This window comes from Desmodus rotundus, chromosome 3 (assembly GCF_022682495.2).
Source record: "Desmodus rotundus isolate HL8 chromosome 3, HLdesRot8A.1, whole genome shotgun sequence".
Lineage (NCBI taxonomy): Eukaryota > Metazoa > Chordata > Mammalia > Chiroptera > Phyllostomidae > Desmodus > Desmodus rotundus.
The window spans coordinates 88,773,245-88,778,218 of record NC_071389.1 but is presented as its reverse complement, the minus strand read 5'-3'; the positions used below and the strand labels follow the sequence as shown (position 1 = coordinate 88,778,218).

The window sequence follows — 4,974 nt, the reverse complement described above, 5'->3', positions numbered from 1 at the left end:
AACTCAGGCCATCAACTGTATACAAGGCAAAAATAAAGAGTTCTAGAGGACTTTGTAATAGAATTTTATTTTGAAATAACTTTCAACTGAGAGAAAAACTACAAAAACAGTACAGAGAGTTCTTATAGATGTTTCACCTGGCTTCTCCTAATGTTAATATCCTAGACAACCAAAGTTCAATTACCAAGACCAGTTTTGTTTTGTTTTTAATTCTGTGCTGGCTATGTGTTAAGAGTTGGGTCCAGCTGTCTCTGACCTTTCCACAGGGCAGACCAGATGGGTAAGGAGAGTACCCAAAACATGTGCCATCATATCAGACTGAATGACAGAAAGGGAGTGGCCTCAAGTAATACTTCCTGATGAAAACTGTGCTACAGAAAGGAAAGTTCTATACATTCTCAATTCCATTGAAATGAGATAAAAGAAAGGGATGAGAGAGAAAAATAGATTCATAGTCATATCCCAAAGGAAATTGTGAAAGAAAAGAAGGTGTGTGGCAATTAAAATGTGTCTTGCACATTACAGATCACTGGTTGGAAAAACTCTAATTAAGATTCATTTTCTCACACTTACCTGGCAGGGGAGATACCATGATCACAAAAGTGGTTTTCCCAGGGCAAGGTTTATCCTTTGCATTCTGTATATGCTGACCCTTGCAATTTCCCCCAATATGGGAAGCTCGACTGCATAATTTGCAATAGGAGGGCTCTGCATTCATGCTCTGCCCTGGGTGGGGAAAAGATTCATTTTCTCAGAATTTTACTAAATAGATTTAATGGGTCATGAAGGAGGAAAAGCACTGATTACTGCCATGTCTACACATTTAAACTCTACTGCTTAACACCTTTGGGGATTCTCTTCCACATACCTCTGAGCAGGTGAGGCATGGTAACTCCATGATTAGCATTCACATGATGGCTTTCACAGATGACTGAGATGGAAGTGCTTGAATTAGGTTTTCCAATTGCACCATGGTATCAGAGATGACCCAGTGATAGAAGAATGGCTTACAGAGTAATCACAGTAATAGCTTGATACTCTTTTGGGATAACAGTTACAAAAAACAACAGAGTGACTTAAATCCACTATAGGCTGGTAGAGAAATACTTGAAAATGTAAAACACTTAGTAAAACACTGATGTAGTCATTACCATACACGGAAATTTCCTATCTGGATATGGGATCAAGAAACTTTTCTAAGGAATGGTGGGAATCTGGGAAGATACCATTTGAAAGTCTTCTACAAATATAAAATGGTGTAAACAAATGTGTTTTCAAAGGACTTTTGAGCAGAAAGATTCCACTCAGTCATTCATTTATATATTTAACAAATAAACTGTGCCAGGTTAATATTCTGGTTATATAGCTATGAATTAGGACTGGTAGATCTTTTATATTCTAGTTGAGGAAATAGAAAAATTACAAAAATATACCAACAAACAAGATAATTTTAGATAGTGATTTAGTGCTGTGAAGAAAATAACACAGGGTTAGGCTGATAGAAGTCAACAGGTGTGGAGGCAGAAGGGCTCCTTCAGATTATGCTGCAGGCAAAGCCTCTCTGCAGAGGGGACAGTTTGATACTGCAGTTTTCTATCTGCTACTGATCAGAAAGGCAGTAGTTAGACATTAGGATTGGCCTTTACGAATGTATTCCTGGACTTTGTTAAAAATTCAGCCAGTCAAGGGCTCCTTAAAGACAAGACTGATTCCAGAGCTTGGGAAGGGAGAGTATAAGATGACTCATACATACATATATGGAGGAGAAGAAAAAGCTCTTGCTGTGAAAGATCAACTGTTAAATGCAGAAAGAATGATGGAGCTAGGAAATCATTAATGTTTGCTAAAACTAGTGGGTGAATAGGATTTTGACAGTTTCAAAATATTTTTCCATCGATGACATATTAATTACAAACATAAAGTTGTAACTTTATAGTGAAAAAAAAACCATGGTGATATTTCCTAATCAAGTGATCAAAGTTACATCACTATCATTGGGACAAACTGACTCACATGCCTCCTGATGAGAAGCACTGAGAAGATAACATCACCTTAGTGGCGTTGCTGTCAAAACTGCGTAAACTCAATTTGTAGTCATGAGAAAACATCAAAGCAAAACTGATCAACAATATAACTGGCCTGAACTCTTCAAAGACACCAAAATCTAGAAAGACTACAGAATTGTTCTTGATTGAAGGAGGTTAATGAAAAATGAAAATCACTGCATGCATGATCCTGGATTAGATTCTAAACTGGAGGTATAAAGAAAAACTATAAAGGACATTACTGGAACAAGAGGGGAAAAAATAGTCTATATAACACGGATTAGATAACTATTATGTCAATGTTAAATTTCCTGACTATGTAAAAAAATTTATTTGTACTTAGGAAGTACCAGTGTGTAGTGATGTCTGCAACAAACTCTCAAATGGTTCAAAAAAAGGTATACACACAAAATGATGAAGCAAAAGAGATTTTGCAAACAATTAGTGGATCTGGGTAAATGGTATAAGGGAGTTCCTTGTAGTATTGTTTCAATTTTTTCAATAAATACAATAATAAATCAACATGAAAGTTACAAAAAAAACAACCAGCTAACCAAACAAACACCCATACCTTAAATCTCAGGTGGTTAATCTTCATCTGGTAGTATGACAAAGTCATCATTCCTGAAGGAACTTCCACCTTCATGTCACAGCAGTGTAAGGTGGAACCAAGCTCTTATTAACCCGTAACCCTGGATAAGGTAGTAGCAGAAGCCAAGTTCCAACCATACTCCTCTCTGCCCTCTGAGTGCAGACAAACCTAATTCATCTTACACACTCAGTACTTATCAATCTAGCCAAAATCATGATCTTTCTTTTCAATGGTTTTCCCAGAAGCATAAAACATCCAAAGTATCTGGGTATTTTCTCAGTGGAATAATTTTCTTATCTTCAAGTAAAAAAATTATTATGCAAGCTTCTTAACAACAATCAACAGAAACTGATTTTGGCTGATATAAATAAAAAAGAAATTTCCTAAAAGATACTATACCTGATTTTTACTTTTGACAATTCAGAACAACTTTCATGCTAGAAACAACTAGGAAAGCTGAGTGAAATATAAAAATGTCCTTCCTAACAACATTAAAGATCTAGCAAGACTGTGAGGAATTACTAAGCCAAGATAACAGAGAAACAGAAATCCAGAGATTTCCATCCTGGGAAAAACAGCTGAGAGGCTGATCAGTGCCTTTGACAATCTGATTGGGCTAGGGTAGAGTTCTGAAAACTTTTCCTTAAAAGTCCAGATAAGTATTTTAGGGTTGAAGGACATATAGTCTCTGGATCTTCTGACATAACTCATCAACTCTGCCATTGTAGTGCAAAAGTAATTATAGTAGAGATATGTGCACACTCATGTTAATAGCAGCACTATTCATGATAGCCAAACCCATGGAAGCAATCTAAATGTCCACTGGTGGGTAACTGGAGAAAGAAAATAATACACACACACAGAGTGAACTATTATTCAGACTTAAAAAGGAAGGAAATTCAGTCACTTTCTACAACACAGATGAAACTTGAGGGCATTATGATAAGTAAATCAGTGACAAAAAAACAAATACCATATAATTCCACATATATGAGGCATTAAAAGTAGGCAAATTCATAGAGATAGAAAGTAGAATTGTGGCTACCAGGGACTGGGGGAGGGAAAAGAATTTAGTGGTTATGTAATGGGTACAGAGTTTCAGACTTGGATAAAAAAAAGTTCTGGATATCTATTTCACAACAATGTGAATATACTTAACACTCCTGAACTATACATTTGAAAATGGTTAAAATGTTAATTTTCAGTTATATGTTTTTTTAAACACAATAAAAAATTGTGCAACAATAAAAAAGAATATCAATCAGGGTGTTAAAGTAGTCAGTGATGAGGATTTTATGGTTGAAACAAACAAAAAAAGCTTTAAGAATCAACAAGGAGACCTATGGCCAAGAAGGAGGTATAGGTAGATACACTTGACTCTTTGCACAACCAAAAGAAGGACAACAACAAATTTAAAACAAAAAAAACCAAGCAGAACTGCCAGAAAACCAAACTGTATGGAAGTCCCACAACCAAGGAGTTAAGGAAGAAAACTTCATCCAGATAGGTAGGAAGGGCAGAAGGGAAGCCAGGGCCGAAAGGATGCCCAGAAAAGGGACAGCTGGAGAACCACATGGGCAAGGAGGCATCTGGCTGTCCCACACTTCTGTGTGGATAAACCAGGAGGAACAACTGGGGAGTGCGGCAGACTGTGCAACCCAGGGTTCCACTATAGGAAAAGAAAGCTTCAAATCATTAGGTTGTAAAAACCTGTGGAGGTTGCAGCAGCAGGAGAAACTCCCAGCCTCACAGGAGAATTTGTTGGACAGACCCACAGGGTCTTAGAATATACACAAACCCACCCACCCAGGAATCAGCACCAGAAGGGCCCAATTTGCTTGTGGGTAGCAGAGGAAGTGAACGAAAGCTGGCCAAGGGCCAAGCAAGCACCATTGTTCCCTCTCTGGCCCCTCCCCCACATACAGCAACACAACGCAGCAACAGTGTGTTGCCCTGCCCTGGTGAATACCTAAGGATCTGCCCCTTAGAAGGTAACAGGTGCACCAAGACAAAGAAATATGACCCAAACCAAAGAACAGATCAAAACCCCCAAAATAGAACTAAGCGACAAAGTGATAGCCAACCTGTCTGATGCAGAGTTCAAGACACTAGTAATCAGGATGCTCACAGAAATGGTTGCGTATGGTCACAGAAGAGCAAAAAGTGAAGGCTATGCAAAGTGAAATAAAGAAAAATATACAGGGAACCAACAGTGAGGGGAAGGAAGCCGGGACTTAAATCAACGGTATGGAGGAAAAGGAAGAAATAAACATCCAACCAGAATAGAATGAAGAAACTAGAATTTAAAAAAAAAGAGGAGAGGCTTAGAAACCTCTG

General features: G+C 37.8%; 1 non-coding gene across 1 annotated transcript; it reads left to right on the top strand.

Annotated features, from left to right (window-relative positions):
- Positions 1-565: 565 nt before the first annotated feature.
- LOC112297675 (U1 spliceosomal RNA) lies at positions 566-729 on the top strand. The gene has a single exon (XR_002974080.2). It is a non-coding gene; the product is annotated as a U1 spliceosomal RNA (small nuclear RNA).
- Positions 730-4,974: the final 4,245 nt, after the last annotated feature.